The 20979-nt window shown below is 40.0% G+C and overlaps 1 protein-coding gene and 1 long non-coding RNA gene across 2 annotated transcripts in view; one reads left to right on the forward strand and one right to left on the reverse strand.

The window, feature by feature from the left end:
* Window positions 1-3968: 3968 nt before the first annotated feature.
* Window positions 3969-4941, reverse strand: LOC126108937 (uncharacterized). Its single transcript, XR_007523656.1, has 3 exons — window positions 4600-4941; window positions 4335-4445; window positions 3969-4175 (listed from the first exon to the last, which is right to left on the reverse strand). It is a non-coding gene; the product is annotated as an uncharacterized LOC126108937 (long non-coding RNA).
* Window positions 4942-5350: 409 nt separating this feature from the next.
* Window positions 5351-20979, forward strand: part of LOC126108153 (uncharacterized) — a 42036-nt gene continuing 26407 nt past the window's right edge. The window contains exon 1 of the mRNA XM_049913397.1: window positions 5351-5585. The gene's annotated coding sequence lies outside the window, so the exon portion shown is untranslated. The remainder of the gene's footprint in view (window positions 5586-20979) is intronic.

Consider the following 20979-nt stretch of genomic DNA (forward strand, 5'->3'; position numbering starts at 1 on the left):
AGGTCTGTATGAAAAAAATAGTTGGCAACATACTTTTAACTATAGAGCATGCAGAGCAAGAAGAGCAATAAAAAATGTATTTGGGATTATAAGTGCTGTTTACACAGTGCTGAGGAAGCAAATGCTTCTCAGTCCGGAAAAGGCTACAGTGGTGCCACTAGCCTGTGTTTATTTACATAATTTTCTTCAAAACAGAAAATCTCAAAGGTATTGTCCAGCAGGAACATACGACAGAGAGGGAGATGATGGCAACGTAATACCTGGGTCCTGGAGGGACAACCCTACTGTGCTGGAGTCACTGCCCAGAACTGACCGAAGAACTTCATTGCTGAACGACAACAGAAGAGAATATGCTGAATACTTCTGCAGTATTCAGGGCTCCATCCCATGGCAGTATGGAAAATAAGTTCCACATCATTGTTAAATGATGACATAAAGGAATATGCTCTATTCTTCTGCAGTATTCAGGACTTCAAACCATAGCAGTATGGAGAATCATGTTTTTCAGTGAAACTGTAAATAATTGTAAATATTCACATTATGTAAAGCATTAGCACGAAAAAATGTTGCCAAATATATGATCAATAAAATAATATAACAAATTTACTTACTGGTACTACTTCATGTGTGCTTCTATGAGAGACTTGTTTGTAATTGTCTCTTATGAACTGCATACTTTCAAAAACATACCATGTAGAGTGGTACACATTGCTTGTAGCACTTCCAGTTCCTTTGCTGCTCTTCCTTTTCGCTAACTCGCGACTGTATTGGATTTTTAAATTATACCACTTGTCCTCACATTCCTTCCTTGATACGTTAAATGCCTTCGCAATTTCCTCCCACTCGTCGTACCTTTTCTGAGTGTTCTTATAGTCTCCTAGTTTCACATCCCATATACAGGGATGCCTGCTCACTGCCTCTACAAAATGCAGTGTATTTTGTTTTGATCAAGAAGTCATGGCAAATTTTAAAGTATTACACGCAGGCACAACACATGACACAATACACAAATACCTAAACAACAAACGACAGTCGGCACCTCCAAAACTCAAACAGCCACCAAAGAGCCTGGTACTACGCATGCGCTAATCGTCAAAATAAGTGGCAGGCGACAAAACGACAGGAAATGATAGTACTGCGCATGCGCGAGTTCTTCAAATGTCGCTCATACATGTCGCGTATATGGCCAAAAAGCGATATACAATGTATACGCGACATGTATGAGCTCGAGGGTCCGCATACAAGTTCCGTGAATTTTTGTATGCCGTGATGTATCGCGACATGTCAAATTGACATGTTGCTCATAAGGTGCGTTTACACTGCCATTTGTATTGGCACTTGTATGAGATACATGTATATGCGACTTTGCGACATGTATCGTGACTTGTATGAGTTGACAAGTATCAACCTCATACATGTATGAGCATGCGTTTACACTGGTTGATATGTATCACTGTGCGATAGCTTTCGACGATTTGGAAGATTTCACATTTTTATGTGCTGGTACACTTGCTCTTTTGGAAGATGATAGGAAGAAAAGGCGGAGGAAGCGTAGATGGTGGCAAAGAGAGTTTCTCGCGAATTAACGCTAAAGGATGGCGCATATTTTAGAAATTATGTTAGGATGAGTATGGAGGATTTCCACGGTTTCTTATCTCTTGTGGCTCCTCTTGTGTCTAAAACCAACACAAACTTTCGGGAAGCGATTCCACCAGAGGATCAGTTGGCAGTAACACTCCGTTTTTTGGCCACTGGGGATTCCTCTTGAAATGAAGATTTCATTGCAAAACATTTGCATTGTCGCGCGATTGCTAATGCCAACGTCTCACACACGATTGTCGGCATCCGTTGTCAACATCATCACGCGAGGCTGCCGGAATAATAGCAAAAAATTGATATACGTGCCAGATGCATGAAAAAATTATAGAATGTATTACATACTCTGATATATATATATAACTTTTAGCTTCACTTCTTGGAATAAAACTTGCACAATGGCCTCGCAAACACGAAGAATAATGTTGCATATGGCACTTTTTGATGTTCTATGCAGATACATTAACGTCGAAACGATAGTCGGCACCTCCAAAACTCAAACAGTCGCCAAAGAGCCTGGTACCACGCATGCGCTAATCGTCAAAATAAGCGGCAGGCGACAAGACGACAGGAAATGATAGTACTGCGCATGCGCGAGTTCAAATGTCACTCATACATGTCGCGTATATGGCCAAAAAGCGATATACAAAATGTATACGCGACATGTACGAGCTCGAGGGTCAGCATACAAGTTCCGTGAATTTTTGTATGAGGTGATGTATCGCGACATGCCAAATTGACATGTCGCTCATACATGTCGCGATACATGTATCCCAGTGTAAACGTACCTATACATTAGTGGTGGTCAGGAAATCGCGTATCTGTTAGAAATCACAGTGACTGAGAAGTCACAGTAGCAACTTTACAGAATCTAACTGCGATTTCAGTCACAGTTAGCAGTCGCAAGTAGTATTTCATATTCAAAGACGTGAGCCATCTATTGCTCGAATTTAGCACTGCTTTCTGCGATTTCAGTGACAAGTCGCAACTAAGAGTCGCAAGTAGCAACTAAAAAGCGCGGTTAACAGTGGCATCTGTTGGCCAAAGTTCGTACTACGTCCATCTCTGCGATACGGTATCGGGTCTAACTGCGATTTCCGTGACAAATCGCAACTAAGAGTCGCAAGTAGCAACTAGAAAGCGCGGTTGACAGTGCCATCTATTGGCCACAGTTCGTACTACGTCCATCTCTGCTATGCGGTATCAAGTCTAACTGCGATTTCCGTGACAAGTCGCAACTAAGAATCGCAAGTAGCAACTAAAAAGCGCAGTTAGCACTGCCATCTGTTGAGCAAAGTTCATACTACGCTATACGCTACCGAGTCAAACTGCGATTTCTGTGACAAATCGCAACTAAGAGTCGCAAGTAGCAACTAAAAAGCGCAGTTAACATACTTTTCCTAGTGTCATCTGTTGACCGACGTACGTACTTCGTTATGAGAGCCTTGTGCCTCACGAGTTCGATGTGCTGTGTGTGCATATGAAGGGCTTATTTCAATAGTGGTACAAGTCCATTTTTGTTCATTTTGAGATACAGAGTCGTAAAGTTAAATGAGCGCTGACAAATCTGCATTTGAGATACCAGAAATATTCAAGCATATGGCTTCTTGCTAGAGATGAACCTTTATTTATGTTTGTTTGGATCACTAATTTCAGACGCATTATAGACAGAAAAGTGGAGGTGATGGACTTGTACCACTATTGAAATAAGCCCTTCATATTATATGATGACATGCACATTCAGCATCAGTTATGGTTGGTCAAATACTGCTGTGACTCTGAATGTATTATATTAATAAGAAACAACATTGCCTTTTTCTCCTGAAAATATCTAGTAACGTAACAAATGTGCTTGATTCTGCTTCCAATATGACAGTTTTGGTTAATACTCCACATGCCTACAGGACTTTGTAGTGTTAACACAGCAGAACTCAGACATCTGTATAAGTGTAGAGAAATGAAAACAGTCATATGAATGCCTCACTTTTGTTCCGACACAGTTCAAGACTCAGGAGAAAAGTTTTACACCTGGTGTTCTACATGGCAACTTCACACACAAGAACTTTTTGCTGACACTACTACCACCTACATAAGTAAGCTTTTCCTGTGTTACTTTCAAGTAATGCACGTAAGCTATTCCTGATTTAACTGGAAGATCTGTACTTCCCACTTTCATATCAACAGCCTCAAAATGCATATTGTAGACTTCGGGATAAGTTACAGGTCAGTGTCACACCAAGATTGTGGTGAAAGGGGGGGGGGGGGCGGCATGTCACTCTCCAACAAGTGTTTACCAATAAGTAAGTGGCGGAAAATTATGGGTATAGGGCGGCTTAAACATGTGGAAAATGAGATTTTTATTATTCACTCACTGTATTTGACATTTATTATTCCTTTAAAATCGCACAACAACTTCAATAAAACACAGTTTAATCATTCACACACTTATTTCACAATTATTTCACTTTTAAACTGCAAATCCTCTAAGAACTGTCTTGAATCTTCACTAGTCTCTCTCAAAAACAGCCTTGATGTGGGTAGATAGGTACAGCAACCAGTAATCAGAGTCAGAACTGTGTCTGCAAAAACACAAGGATTATTAAACAATTTTTGCTGTCATTAATTACTAGCAATATAATTGACAGAGTAGATTGCTAATATTTGCTATAATGAATATCACATTTGCAAGAACGATCACACTGAAGTAATTAAGTCCATCGAAACGCTTAGAAACTAACCTCTCGTCTGACGAAAGCGGTCTAAAGACACAGTGGCAATTTCTTCAGATCTGTTGACAATGATATTTTGAGTTATCACTTTACTGAGTGACTGAAATGTAGTTCAGGTACCTGTGAACATAACAATATGTTACAATTCATTTTCTAAATACGAACTATTACGGTACTGTACGTCTACTTACATATTAATTACACTATTAATATTTTCACAGTTGTTTCTTTAATACAAAATTAAAGCCAACGGATGAAAAAACGTAAAACATACTTGCCAAAGACAGGTTTGTTGAGATGCAATTTTCTGTGTTGACAGATGTAACTTTCTCATACGGTGGTAAGTCGCAGAAATCGCAGGAATCACAAAAATCGCAGAAGTAGCAGAAGTCACAGAAATCGCAGAAATCGCAGAAGTAGCAGAAGTCACAGAAATCGCAGAAGTAGCAGAAGTCACAGAAATCGCAGAAATCGCAGAAGTAGCAGAAGTCACAGAAATCGCAGAAGTAGCAGAAATCGCGGAAGTAGCAGAAATCGCAGAAATAGCAGTGGCGGAGGGATACACGACCTATGTTCCTTAACTGCGACTCTTAACTGCGACAAATCACAGTTAAGAATCACAGATACTCAAAAGTAGCATTCACAGAAATCACTGATATCGGAAAATCGCAGTTTAGCCCATCACTACTATACATGTATCCCAGTGTAAACGTACCTAACAAATGTTTTTCAGGAAAGAACCAAAGATTAACTTCCGTATCGTATCCTATGAACATACGTATTTCTGCATGAATCACTCATAAAAGCATATAATAATTACGGAATGTATTCGAACCTATAAAAAATGGCGATTTTATTTAGTAGTCAATCACGGTTGGAAACACAAAAACAACGTAAAGAGCAAACAAGTCAGCTGTACCACAGTTTACACAAATAACGAAACCCTCTGGCCTGAGTTGTTACCAACTCGTTGGTTGTTACCGTTTGACAGCTGGGACGACATTAGCGCTCCAAGCGGTCAGAAATAGTAGATTTACCTATGTCGTAAGAATAATACGAACATTAATTAATTTATACTTAAAAAAAAATGGTTGTTATATTTCTGCGTTCCATACGTTACGCAAGTACCAAGAGACATGAATTATTGTGAAATACACGTAAAAACAACCAAATCAGACTGATTTAATGACACAAGCTAGAACCTATCCATGAGGAATTACTTCCGAGTATGTTGTGTGTCTGCAGCTTATTCCTCTGAAAGTAAGAATATGAACGTATACATACTGCATGAGAAGCATATATTTCTGTTGGTGTCTTGTTTTTATCATAGCACTTGTCTCAAAATGGAGTTTAATGATTCGTCCATTCTTAACATTTCACTCGACTTTCTGATACATGAGTGTTTTTGTAAATGTTATTACTTTTTGTTGAGAAACAAGTGTGTTGATGATTCTTGCCGTCTGAGGCCCAGATTTGGCAACTATTGTGGAACTGTTTCTTCTGTGATAGAAAACAGTTTTATTGCGTTTGACGTTTTAATATCACATCCAAGTGGCTTTTCCTTACGCTATAGCTGTAGTGACTTCTTGGTACGTTAAATGATGTAGATATTACATTCCATATATGTTTCTTAGGTTCCACTTTCCTGATTCGGCTGAGAGTGTGGTGAATAATACTCTGCTCTGTTGGGTAGATATACATCCTCTTTTTACAAAAGGTAAGGTCTTCTAGTGCTTCTTACAAGCATTTTTTGTTATTAAAGGAACAGAACACTATTCAGTAAATGTCTGTACGTTACAAGAGATTAATAACCAGTCTGCCCTGTAATACACCCCTTCGTACCTCCCTGCGTCCTTAGTAAATTAAATAGTGACAAATGTGGAGTTCTTTTTTACTTATTGTCGATTTTTTATGGTATTATATACGCTTCCTACTGTAAAAACTATGTTAAAAACCAACATAAACGTTAGCATTGGAAATAGTCTGATATCGCTGTGGGTAACATAAACGAGATGAAGTGTCGCTACTGTTATGTTGAACTGTGTCCGTTCGGTCCACGAAAAATGTGTGGAATCGAAATATAAATAGCATGTAAAAGCCGAACCTTAATAACTCGTTTTTATCACGCGGTCCTTACAAATGAAACGATAAACATTAACAGGGTATGAAGTACGTTGCTTACTGTACTTTTATTAACCTCACGATGATTCCATTTCCGTTTCGAATACTTCACTTCTTAAACATAATATTACGTCTAATTCATGTATGAGGCCTTCCAACATTGGCTTCTTCGTGCCTGTATGTTGGTCAACAGAGGCGTCCGATCCCACCCGTCAGCTTTCACCCGTGACGTAAGGGTATTGTGGTGTGTGACGTCACGACGGCGCGGAGTTTAGTTTATGAGTGTGTTGTGTTTGTCGATGTCGTTTTGTTGCGGTCGGTGGTGTCCTGTGGTGGTGTGTTTATGGTTCGCGTGTTGTGTGATGTATTGGGTTAATTTTTGTATCGCTATTTGAACTGTTCAGTTGTCGGTTACGACTGTTGTTCAATAGAAATTCTTCTACAGAAATTGGTTTCAGTGAGTTAAGAATTTTGTTTCCGTTGTGTTTAAGTTATTGTAGTGTTGTTTGCTGTATGTCGTGTGGTAAGTTGTTTAGTTTAATTAGTGGCTGCTTTTGTTAGGTATGGATATGACTGATAAATACAGTAGTGCTCGTTTGCGGGCTGAAATGGGAGATGATATGCTCTCCCTCATTAAATTCTTGCAATTATTCGTGCTGCTGGCTGAGATTGTGAAATGCGTAGTGTGTCGGCAGATTATGCTGTCGGCCAGAGCTCCGGCATCTCTGACCGGGGACTGCTACGTGTGGCGGTGCGGAAGGCACAAGGGTTGACACTCCATATGGCGTGGTACCTGGTTCGAGAGGTCTGGGTTGGGCATGAGAGAGATAGTTTTGATGACATATTATTTTTGTTATAGATCCTCCCATAGTTTTTGTGCTTGAGAGTGGTGTGAGCGAGAGGACGGTTTTTGATTGGTTTTGGAGGTTGATGAGTCGCAGTTTGGGAAGTAGTAGTATGGGAGGGGTAAGTCTCCGTTTGGATTATGGGTGTCGGGGGCTGTTGTTTCTGCGGGTGGTTGTTCAGTGTGTGTTTCTAAGGTTTTGGAGGGACATACGAAAAAGGAATTGGTGGGATTGAGGAGTATATAGAGGAGGCTACTACAATAGTTTCTGATGCCTTTTCATCTTGTAGGGGATTGGGCCAGAGGCGGTATTATCATTTAGTTGTTAACCATAGTTTAGAATTCAAGAGTTATGAGGCTAGGACAGGTGTTATGGGGGCAGTTAAGTCAGTTATTGGGAGGGGGAAGAGGCGCTCTTCTAACCTTCAGTCTCATTTAGATGTGTATTGTTGGCGGAAGAGTGTCCCTGGGTTGCATTTTTCGCGTATCTTTAAGTGCTATGTATAGGCCGAAGGTGGTCGGTTAAAGATGTGTTGTGAGGGTGGGGGACTACAGCTCGGGAAGTGGGGGGGGGGGGGGGGGGGGGGACTTGTTGGTAATGTTTGTGGATGGGGCGGTGGTTGTTGTTGTTTTATGATTATGTTGTGGAGTATCTGTTTTGTTGCAGTTGTGTGATTGAGATTTGTTTATTTTTTTGGTATTTATTTGTTAATGGATCTTTGATTTTGGGGGGAGTTTGTTTTGGGAGTTTCTTTTGGTCGTGTCTTTTTTTGTTTGTTTGTTTTGTCTGTGTGTGTGTGTGTGTGTGTGTGTGTGTGTGTGTGTGTGTGTGTGTGTGTGTGAGAGAGAGAGAGAGAGAGAGAGAGAGAGAGAGAGAGAGAGAGAGAGAGTGAGAGTGGGGGGGGGCTGTGGCTCTGTGGGGTTGTTGTGCTTGGCCTAGTGTGTAGCACTGGAACTTTTTTGTGGTAAGTAGTCCTTTTTTTTGTGTATGTTTTGTGTGTTATGATGTTTGGTGGGGTATTTCTGTGTTATGTGGTCGGTGGTATTTACTGCATGTGTTTTTGGATGATGTTTCGGTACTGTCACTTGGGGTTGATTCATGTATCTTTGGGGAATTAATCGATTTAAATTTTTTAGTATTGTTAGTTTTTTTTTTTTTTTTTTGAGCTATTAGGTCAATGGGAGTGTCTGATTTCAATGGACCGTCGTAGCTACGTGTGTTTTGGTATCTTGAGCTGCTGGTCAAGGGAAGTGTCAGATTCCAATGGGCCATCGTAGCTATGTGTGTTTTGGTATCGTGAGCTGCTGTTGACTAATGTTGGTCAATGGAAGTATCCGATTCCAATGGGCCGTGGTGGCTATGTGGAATTTAATCGATAAGCGATAATATTTGGTCATGTTGACGCAGCAAGTAAATGTTCAAAATGGTTAAAAGCGATTTTCTGATCTACAAAACGTACCGCATCTTATGCCAAATGTGGCGTTCTCAAAATACTAACATGACAATTTCATAATAAATCACGTAAACAACACATCGTGGATTGACATAATACGTACTGCAGCAGAACTGTGTGGTAGATTAACATTTCATCAGGCAAATTTTACACTGTAAGTTCATAATTTAAGACATTGTTATTGTAAGCAAACAATATTATTTTATGTAATTTACACCATAAGAGGTCCAATTTAAAACTGCAGCAATACTGATTAATAAAGTCTTAAAACCAAAAGGATGGGAGTTGCATGTAGCCGATATAGTTTTGTTGACAGTTGTTGGAAACAGGAAGTAAATATTTCATGGAACTAGGGATTAGTAATTTCCTTTTATTTTATGGTTGTTCAGCGTTATACCACAGTCTAGTTATACTGTGGGTACACCTGCAAACTGTTGTTCCATAAGATTTAGTTATATTTTGTGGGTCGAAATAATTTATTTATTTATTTTCTGATGTATATTTGTCATACTGCATATTCACGAAGGAACTCCAATGTTTAGCGAATTTTTTCTTCCGCATTAAATGATAAATTGGGTTTTTATGTAAAAATACAAACTGACATCTGTAGTGCATGTGTGGTTGACAGAAACTGAAGTTCTGTACTTGTTCCACAGCTTCCACGCAGTATTAGTGTCAATACATTTGAAATATTTTCAAGTTATTCCATGCATATATGCAAAACATTTTTGTTGGTATGTTTGCATAAGCTATGACTATGGTATATAGAGTCTAGTGCTAGATTTCTCTTGTAAGAGTTATAGTTAGCTTGATACAGACTCGCTTTCGATAGCTCAGACACGCTGGAAAATTTTAGAAAAAGCAGTCGATAGAAATTTTTATTTTTCATATAATTATTTTTACAAATAATGTTATTAAAGAACACTAAGAAACAATGCATGATATCAAATATATCATTTGTCGTCCTAATATCGAAAATTAACTGTGCAGTATTTTTGGACGATGTTGACAACGAATTTCTTAAAAGTAAAAAGAACAGACTGGCTAAGATTTGAGAACGGACATCACATAGTACCATTACTGTTGTGTGTCATTTTTCTTCCTAAGTCCTGGCGAAATAAATTAAACAGTAAACTAGAGTGGATTACACCTGTAATAAAAATTTCTAGTGCCAGAAAAAGGAAATTCCGTAGTGAGTCAAAATCAAACAGAAATCCTGATTTTGTTAAATGTCAGATGCTGTAAAGCTACATTCAGGAAAGTTGTACTTACAGCTAACAAATGGCCAGTAGTTATTTAATCATTCAACATAGTAATAAGCGAAAGGCAGTGTGCTTAGTTGTTGAATCAGAATTAGGTGCTACAGTTGAAAGTCTTGAGATTTCGAAAATTAATTTGAAAATAATACTGTAATAAACCTTGTTCAGGTGTCAAATTGTTTTGGTGAATTATTCTTAAGTGTAGTGAGGTCAGTTGTAGAAATAGCAGTGCACCAAGACAATATAAGTTTGGAAAAACCACCTGAACACACATTTCAAACACTTTGAAAAAGTCACCCAAAGGGATGTGGAAAATGAAATTTTGTCTTTAAAAAACAAAACCTCATCTAGGTGCGATGAAATATAGAGTTCACAACCAGTGATAGTTATTATAAACCAATATTTTGAGCAGGGATGTTTTCCATACATACTGAAATGTTGTTGTTGTTGTTGTTGTGGTCTTCAGTCCTGAGACTGGTTTGATGCAGCTCTCTATGCTACTCTATCCTGTGAAAGCTTCATCTCCCAGTACGTACTGCAGCCTACATCCTTCTGAATCTGCTTAGTGTATTCATCTCTTGGTCTCCCTCTACGATTTTTACCCTCCATGCTGCCCTCCAGTACTAAATGGGTGATTCCTCGATGTCTCAGAATGTGCCCTACCAACCGATCCCTTCTTCTAGTCAAGTTGTGCCACAAATTTCTCTTCTCCCCATTTCTATTCAATACCTCCTCATTAGTTATGTGGTCTACCCATCTAATCTTCAGCATTCTTCTGTAGCACCACATTCCAAAAGCTTCTATTCTCTTCAATCGAACACATCTGGAATGTGACTGAACACGGTGTCGGAACTCACCATCCCCCAAGCCGGAATTTACGGGAATTAGGTGATGTGTGTGCAGATGTGGTGTCCGCTCCCTCCAGTGACCTACCAGGTCCTCATTGCTTCCATGCCACGATGTGTCGCCTCTGTTATCTGTGCTGTCATGATGTTCTGGTTGATCAGGGTACATTTTGACAGGTGCGACAAGCATAGGCATCAGGAAGATATCCTGTCTCTTGTGCTTTGAGTTATTTATTCAGGATGCCATAATCTTGAGGGGAAATTCAGCAGATGTCACAAGACTCCTAGTATAACGGAAAGATAGGGCCATGTGTGTTGCCAAACGGGCATCATTTCAATCACTTATTAAAAAATCTAAAAGTACTATCTATTTCTACCCTTTACATATATGAGCTATCATTCTCATATAAAAATCAATATATACTCAACTCTCTTCATTGCGACAAAGACTGCAGCACTGGTCACAGAGAATTTTAAACTCCCCAACACACCATTCAAAACTCTGTGCTCACGCACCAGAGCATATGAGATTAAAAATTTACATTAAAATAAAAGAATGTAATATATTTGACATGGAGTTTCACTGAAAAGATTGTTCTATACCCAGCTGGTAGAAATGTGTTACTACTGTAGTGGAGAATTCTTTGAGGACAGTTTTACAGTTTGAACAAAAAAAAATTATGCATTTACTTTTGTATACTGGAAACTGCAGTGTATAATTGTGTAGCAGTATCTCAGAAATTTGTATAAAGTAATGTAAAAATCCTGATATGTCTCCAATACATCGAATCAACAGTGATTTGAAGTTGTATGCTATGAGAGGAATAAATCTATACACTTATCTGCTTTTTTCCTCCCTCATTGAAGTAGTATGCTGAAGGGCAATAACAATAAAAAAATGTTAAGTTAAATCAACTTATGAACTTATAAATCTCCAAACTGGTTTACTATCTTAGTGCTGAGGGTGTTTAATTTCCAGTAAATTGCTTTTCATGTGCACATTTAATCTTTGTGTAAACTCCATTTTATTTATTGATTTCCCCATAAGTTGAATTGGTAAAAAGGCTATTGTACCTTCTGAATATATGAACGCTGCTTACTTGCAGAGAATCTGTTAATAATTTACAAGAATATTGTGCAGTATCACAAACACTTTTTTTAACTTCTAGTTCCAGATCAGTAGACTTCTAAGGCATGGGTCCCTAGAGTTTTACTAGGTGTAGAAGTACAAAACTGGAATTTCGCTATAGATGGTGCTAGCCGTCAGTGTAGGGGGCTGTGAGACTGCCTCTGCACTGACATCTGCTTCCTGTAAAGACTGACGAATGTCAACACAGAGTAACCCAAGTTCCATACATCGGTATCTGTTTTAAACCTGTAAACATGTTGAGTTTGTGGCTACGAACTAAAATTTGCGGACAGCATTGGTTTTCTGTTATCATTTGAAGAAAACTGCTGCAGAATCGCATCGAATGCTTGTCAGAGCTTTCGGTGAACATGGCCTTGGGAAAACGGTGTTTTGAGTGTTTCAAAAAATTCAAAAGTTGTGGTTTTGACGTGGAAACAATGAGTGCGGGAAACAACCGAGAAAGTTAGCAGACAATGAATTGCAGGCCTTATTGGATGAAGATGATACTCAAACTCAACAGGAATTCGCGAAACAACTGAATATGATGCAGAAAGCTGTTTCTCTTTGGTTGAAAGCTGTGGGAAAAGTTCAGAAAGTGGGAAAATAGGTTCTGCATTAACTGAATGAAAGACAGCGAGCAAATCGAAAGACCACTTGGGAAATGCTGCTCGACAGATACAAAAGAAAGTCATTTCTCCATCAAACAGTGACAGCTGATGAAAAATAGATATATTTTGAAAATCCTAAGTGTCACGAATCGTGGGTGAATCCAGGCCAACCATAGACATCCACTGCAAAACCAAATCACTTCAGAAAGAAGACAATTCTCTGTGTTTGGTGGGATGAGAAGGGTGTCCTCTATTATGAGTTGTTAAAACCTGGTGAAACCATTAACACTGATTGCTACCAACAACAAATGATCGATTTAAATCGAGCATTACGCGAAAAATGACCGGAATATGGAAAAAGACAACAGTCATATCGCTCCACGATAACGCCCCGTCACACACAGCAAAACGGGTCAGGGAAACGATCGAGGCATTCGGTTGGGAAATACTAGGATGTGCAGCTTATTGTTCAGACTTGGCTCCATACAATTATCATCTATTTGCATCACTCTGAACAGCGCTTCAATTTGTATGGAAATGTAGGCAAATGGGTCACTGACTGGTTGGCTTCAAAAGAACTACTGGTTTTTTGGCATGAGATTCATAGCCTACAGGAGAAGTGGGAGAAATGTATAAATAGCAATGGAGATTATTTTGAATAAAATATTGTTTCAGTTTTATGCTTCTACACCTGGTACTTTTCTTGGTACCTGCCAGGTGGATTCAAGTGAGGTTGCTACAGCATGTTGCTAACAAAATGAAAAACCTCAGTGCCATATCTCTTCCACTCGGAAATCTCTCTGTGTTGACTTGCAGATTGGCGTAGTGTCACTCAGTTCTGCCCTGTTGCATAAGCTTCTGGTGCATTGCAGATAAGGCGAAAACTATTCATTCTACAGAAGTGTGCATTAGAATGTTGAGTACATTGATAGCTGATTGTCCAGCAGAAGCCTCTTCAGGGATCTAAGAAATCTTACATTTATGTGGCAATATATACAGGGTTATTACAAATGATTGAAGCGATTTCACAGCTCTACAATAACTTTATTATTTGAGATATTTTCACAATGCTTTGCACACACATACAAAAACTCAAAAAGTTTTTTGAGGCATTCACAAATGTTCGATATGTGCCCCTTTAGTGGTTCGGCAGACATCAAGCCGATAATCGAGTTTCTCCCACACTCGGCGCAGCATGTCTCCATCAATGAGTTCGAAAGCATCGTTGATGCGAGCTCGCAGTTCTGGCACGTTTCTCGGTAGAGGAGGATTAAACACTGAATCTTTCACATAACCTCACAGAAAGAAATCGCATGGGGTTAAGTCGGGAGAGTGTGGAGGCCATGACACGAATTGCTGATCGTGATTTCCACCACGACCGATCCATCGCTTTTCCAATCTCCTGTTTCAGAAATGCCGAACATCCTGATGGAAGTGTGGTGGAGCACCATCCTGTTGAAAGATGAAGTCGGCGCTGTCGGTCTCCAGTTGTGGCACGAGCCAATTTTCCAGCATGTCCAGATACACGTGTCCTGTAACGTTTTTTTCGCAGAAGAAAAAGGGGCCGTAAACTTTAAACCGTGAGATTGCACAAAACACGTTAACTTTTGGTGAATTGCGAATTTGCTGCACGAATGCATGAGGATTCTCTACCGCCCAGATTCGCACATTGTGTCTGTTCACTTCACCATTAAGAAAAAATGTTGCTTCATCACTGAAAATGAGTTTCACACTGAACGCATCCTCTTCCACGAGCTGTTGCAACCGCGCCGAAAATTCAAAGTGTTTGACTTTGTCATCGGGTGTCAGGGCTTGTAGCAATTGTAAACGGTAAGGCTTCTGCTTTAGCCTTTTCCGTAAGATTTTCCAAACCGTCGGCTGTGGTACGTTTAGCTCCCTGCTTGCTTTATTCGTCGACTTCCGCGGGCTACGCGTGAAACTTGGCCACACGCGTTCAACCGTTTCTTCACTCACTGCAGGCTGACCCGTCGATTTCCCCTTACAGAGGCATCCAGAAGCTTTAAACTGCGCATACCATCGCCGAATGGAGTTAGCAGTTGGTGGATCTTTGTTGAACTTCGTCCTGAAGTGTCGTTGCACTGTTATGACTGACTGACGTGAGTGCATTTCAAGCACGACAGACGCTTTCTCGGCTCCTGTCGCGATTTTGTCTCACTGCGCTCTCGAGCGCTCTGGCGGCAGAAACCAGAAGTGCGGCTTCAGCCGAACAAAACTTTATGAGTTTTTCTACGTATCTGTAGTGTGTCGTGACCACATGTCAATGAATGGAGCTACAGTGAATTTATGAAATCGCTTCAATCATTTGTAATAGCCCTGTATAATGCCTAATGGTATTTAAAACAATGGATAATCTGGGGTGTTATGTAACAGTATTATGAAAAGAATAGTCACACACATATGAGCGCAGTCTCTAGCGGGCAGTCTGCCTTCAGCTGCCAGAGACGGTGGTGTCGTGTGTGTGTGTGTGTGTGTGTGTGTGTGTGTGTGTGTGTGTGTGTGTGTGTGTGTGTGTTTTTTTTGTCTATTTTCAACGTAGGCATTGTTAGCCGAAAGCACACTTTCTGACAGTCTGTCTGTTGTGCCTATCTGCGACTCAGCATCTCTGCTATATGGTGAGTAGCAACTCTCATAATATTGCCTAACGGTATTAATAATAAGAGTGAATTAGGATGAACTCACCAAAACACAAACACAGTACTGGAGGACTCAAGAATGTAAATTCTGTGTGACTCTTATATTTCTATTAGAAAGATCTGTACTTTTTCAGTATACAGACTCCTGATAGTGGTATTAGCAAAGTTACATAAATGCTTTGTTTGAAGTATTAGAATAAAACACCAGCTGACAGTATAGAAGGATGAGCAGGGGCTATTATCAAAGAAACTGTTTTTCCTCTACCAACTAAAACAGATAGATAATTTTGATAATCTCATGTTTATCATTATTGGCAGAGTAGATCTAGTCATCATTTGCTTTGAGTACACTCTAAACTGACTGCTTCTGCCTATTATTCCATATTTCCGAAGGACATTCAAACGATAGTACGTACCGAATGGGATGTGTGAATGAATGAACGAGTGAGTGCCTCTCAGATATTTTAAATCCTCGAAATTAGATAATTTATTTTTCTTTCAAATTTACAACTTCTTGCCTTAAATTGGATGGGAGAATGTAACTCCACTTGGAATCCTGAGCGAGGAGGCAAATTCTGCTTGAGAATAATTTTTGCCTTGTATTGTGATTGTGTACAATACAGTTCAATTGAATTTCTTGCCATAAAAAACTATTAAAGACCAAATGTACTGGGAAATAAGTGTAAGAATTCCAACATCCTTAAAGAGGCTTCTGCAAGGTGTACGATTACGTACCTTTCACAGTATTTTTGCTGCGCACTAGTGTCGTAAGGCGGCAGGGCCTGAAAATAATTTAACGTAAGTAGTTCTACATAAAGAAATTACACTAACAGAAAAACACACTCAGCTGAGCTGCTTCATTAGTTTGTAGTGTTTCCTTTCCTAGGGGTTCTTCCGTGAAAATATAAAATATAAAATCTGATTGGGTTTTGAATTTCGATGGAATAAGTTACGGATAAGGTGGACTTCGTACCATTGATTGAGATAGTGCTGTAATTTGACCATGCATGGCAGACTGGGTCAGCAACACTACAGAAAGCGTCTGTATGGAAATAGCATCATAAATTAGTTGACATTTACCTTATAAGTCTGTTAGAAACGTAGTATTAATTGTAATATTGTCTTCGTGGCTGTCTTCTTAATTTTCTTGTAGGATGACCTGTTTTCATTGTTCTCCGTCTGTTGAAAATTTCTTTAAGTTGTCACTGTCAGGATTAATTTATAAATTTGGCGATATTTCGAATCACTATTGAAATAACTTCGTTTCGTAATATAGTTTTAATTTTCACTTAAAAGCATATTTAACACAGCGCCGAAAAATACACGTCTTTCTTCTGAAGACTAGAGAGAGAGAGAGAGAGAGAGAGAGAGAGAGAGAGAGAGAGAGAGAGAGTAAACAATTAGTTGTTAAAAACAAACACCTACGCAAAAGTAAAAAAAAAAAATCAAAATTATTTATAAAAATCGGTCGCTGCCACAGCGCTCTTCCGCATGTGCGATCGTAAATCATATCTTTGTATTGCCAGAGGCGCAGTAGTCAAAGTACCGTTACAAGTTCATCTGCTAGTTGCCTCTCAAGTATTTCATGCAACCTGTTTCATTCTGAGTCAAACCATTAATGTTCACTTCTGGTGCTGACTGGTAATTTTTGCTTGTTTTAATTTGCATTTTACGCTGATGAACCGAAACAGTACGACCACCTGCTTAATAGCTTATTTGTCTGTCCGTGGAACAAAATACATCACTGATTTTGTGTATCTGGGATTCAACAGAATGTTTATAGGTTTGCGGAAGTATGGGAAGTATGTGGCATTAGATGTCTATGCACAACTCGTGTAATTTGTGTAAACAACAGGCCCCCGATTTGAGTACACGCCAATGCGGTGAATGCTCCTCAAACCACCGTAGCATGTTCTGGCTCCGAGGCACGGACAATTATACGGCTGAAAGATATCACCAATGTGGAAGACATCAAGCACGAAGGGATGTAGGTGGTTCGCAGCTATCAGCGTATCTTCGATTACTGACATGTGTCCCATGCAAGTGTGGGAGAATATCTCCCATATCATAAGATCAGTTTGGATTCCGTAGAAATATTGGAACACGTGAGGCAATACTGACCCTACGACTTATCTTAGAAGCTAGATTAAGGAAAGGCAAACCTACATTTCTAGCATTTGTAGAAAGCTTTTGACAATGTTGACTGGAATACTCTCTTTCAAATTCTGAAGGTGGCAGGGGTAAAATACAGGGAGCAAAAGGCTATTTACAATTTGTATAGAAACCAAATGGCAGTTATAAGAGTCGAGGGGCATGAAAGGGAAGCAGTGGTTGGAGGGGCATGAAAGGGAAGCAGTGGTTGGGAAGGGAGTGAGACAGGGCTGTAGCCTATCCCCGATGTTATTCAATCTGTATATTGACCAAGCAGTAAAGGAAACAAAAGAAAAATTTGGAGTAGGTATTAAAATCCATGGAGAAGAAATAAAAACTTTGAGGTTCGCCGATGACATTGTAATTCTGTCAGAGACAGCAAAGGACTTGGAAGAGCAGTTGAACGGAATGGACGGTGTCTTGAAAGGAGGATATAAGATGAACATCAACAAAAGCAAAACGAGGATAATGGAATGTAGTCGAATTAAGTCGGGTGATGCTGAGGGAATTAGATTAGGAAATGAGACGCTTAAAGTAGTAAAGGAGTTTTGCTATTTGGGGAGCAAAATAACTGACGATGGTCGAAGTAGAGAGGATATAAAATGTAGACTGGCAATGGCAAGGAAAGTGTTTCTGAAGAAGAGAAATTTGTTAACATCGAGTATAGATTTAAGTGTCAGGAAGTAGTTCTGAAAGTACTTGTATGGAGTGTAGCCATGTATGGAAGTGAAAGATGGACGATAAATAGTTTGGACAAGAAGAGAATAGAAGCTTTCGAAATGTGGTGCTACAGAAGAATGCTGAAGATTAGATGGGTAGATCACATAACTAATGAGGAGATGTTGAATAGGATTGGGGAGGAGAGAAGTTTGTGGCACAACTTGACTAGAGGAAGGGATCTGTTTGGTAGGACATGTTCTGAGGCATCAAGGGATCACCAATTTAGTATTGGAGTGCAGCGTGGAGGGTAAAAATCGTAGAGGGAGACTAAGAGATGAATACACTAAGCAGATTCAGAAGGATGTAGGTTGCAGTAGGTACTGGGAGATGAAGAGGCTTGCACAGGATAGAGTAGCATGGAGAGCTGCATCAAACCAGTCTCAGGACTGAAGACCACAACAACAACAACCATAATACTGCTCTCACCATGCTGCGTCCGTGGTGTGCTGTACGTTTTGAGCGACTGTTTAGCTCGGTGATGGTGTTTGAGGAGACGACCGTCGACCTAGTGTAGCCAAAATGTGATTTACCCAAAGAACCGACACATTTCCATTGATTGTCGGTTAAATCCCGATGGTCGCGTGCCCACAGCAATAAGTAATTGATGATGATGTTGGACCGACATGTGAACACACAGGGGTGGTGTACTACAGAGCTGCTTGTTTGACAACATATGATGAACAACGTGCCCCAAAACACTTGTGCATGCACCACCATTGTGCTCTTTTGGCAGAGATGCCACAGATCACCATCTATCCTACTTCACAGAGCAGACAAGCCTCTGAACCCCTCGTTCTGTGACGAGTCTTGGACGTCCAACCATTTAGCGCCTAGTGGTTTCACTGTCCTCCTACCTCTTTCTGTAGAGGCTCACAACCAGCTTCGCCATTGGTACTCGTCCGCGTGCTCTTCGTAATAATAACCTGCCTTTTCTCAAAGTTGCTTATCTCAATGGATTTCCCCATTTGCAGTCGGTATCTTCGCTAGGACGATCCCCTGTCCATGTCCGTTCTGTTTGCATACTTCGTTACCCCGTCTTGTGCCCGCACTGCCACCGTGTGACATCAGTCGTCACGGTGGGCGGTAGTCGTAATGTTTTCATTTATCGGTGTGTGATTATTTGTTACAGTACTGTATTCAGATAGGTTATAGATCTGTTCAGGTACCATCTGAGTTGTCTGATAAGGATTAATTTCAAACCTCAATTGATACCCTTCTGCGGCTAAATTCCCGATCGGGGCAGTTGTGGTGGAGCTATCTACATCTTGTAGGTTGACAACACAGCAGTTTCGCATAGCCAGTGGGATGATACTGTCAAATAACCAGTGAGAGGTGATAACGTAGGCAATGTATTTCTAGCGCCAAAACTGAAATGTTTTTCTCGCTTGTTGTTTTTCAGTGCATTAGTCAGTTTGGAGAGATATTCTGTGATTGTCAGCAAATAGTATGAAGTGCAGTGGTTTAACAGATTTAGTATCCACCTACCTCCTTCCATGAGTTAATAAAAAACATTGATCCATTTACCCCTCTCATAATTTAACTAAAAACATTGATCCACTTACTCAGGTGCTCAGGCTGATCAGTTTCATAGCAACACGTAGCAGAGAAATATCTCACTGCTTTTCAGTTACATCGCGGGTTGCGATACTGTTGTTGCATTACATTTATAATCTCATTTACAGCAATATTTAAACTTCTTTTCTGAATGTATTCAAAACGCGTCATCTGTTTGTCAGTCTGTCATTGGCTGCATAACACAAACAGCTGACACATCTTCAATTGCTCCCATCGTACCTCACGGAATGCACTGACGACATTACTGTGTGAGACACGTAAGTACACCACTGGCACTGTTCTAGACTCGTACCCACTTGTACGGTACAAAATACATTTATAAAGTACCACGGCATTTCTGTCATATGCTACTGTCGATAACTGTTAGTGTGACGAATGGTGGAGAGTGAATGTGATGGATCTCGTGCGTCAGTTGTCAGTAGTCAGTCCGAAAATTCATTCGTAATCTTCTATAACTCGTGAACAATGTTAACTGTAATTTTGTTTACCTGGATAGAAATTAACCATTCATCAAAATTTTCAATGCAATAGGAAATGTGACAAACAAGTAGTTCATAGCAATGATGAAAGTACATTTCTGGCTGCGCTGCATATCAGTCTAATATAGCAATCATATTTTTGAGTTTGGAATCGTTGGATTTGCAAATGCAACCAAATAGGCACATTCCGACCTATCCTAGGTCCCGGGCTTCTCTATAGGTTATCATGTAAGCACAAAGTTTTCTTCCATTCGTATTCAGTAGCTTCACCAACTCGAAATGAGTGTCACATTCCACCATAACCGAGGTCTCGGAGTACAGGTCAGTCTGTCAGCACTTCTAGTTTGTTTTCTTCCTGGTTGCTGTATTGAAAACAAATCGAGTCGCATACTTTGCCAGAAGAAGCCATTCATTTAGTTACTTTCAGTGACTACCATATACTATCACCTGACTGGCTACGATTGCCAGAAACAAATTGTCAGCAACAGGACATAATGGAAAAGTGTGGTACACCATAAGTGCACTTTAGCCCTCTTGTGTCGTTAGCAATCATTATAGTCCAGCGCAGATCATGCCACCACCATCATACATTTCACATAGGCGCAGTTAGACTAAGATAAAAAAAACCTTCCTTGTGTGCCTTTGGAAGGCAGTGTTACAGGACACTATCAAGAGGCTTAACACATATAGTGCTGTTCCCTTTAGGTTATATGGCTTTCCGAATGTACACAAGGAAGGGGCTCCTTTACGTCCTATAGTTGGGAATATTGGTGTTCCGACATATTGTGTAGCCGAGCATCTTGCTTCTCTGTTGA

The sequence above is a fragment of the Schistocerca cancellata genome, chromosome 11, assembly GCF_023864275.1.
Source record: "Schistocerca cancellata isolate TAMUIC-IGC-003103 chromosome 11, iqSchCanc2.1, whole genome shotgun sequence".
Taxonomy (NCBI): domain Eukaryota; kingdom Metazoa; phylum Arthropoda; class Insecta; order Orthoptera; family Acrididae; genus Schistocerca; species Schistocerca cancellata.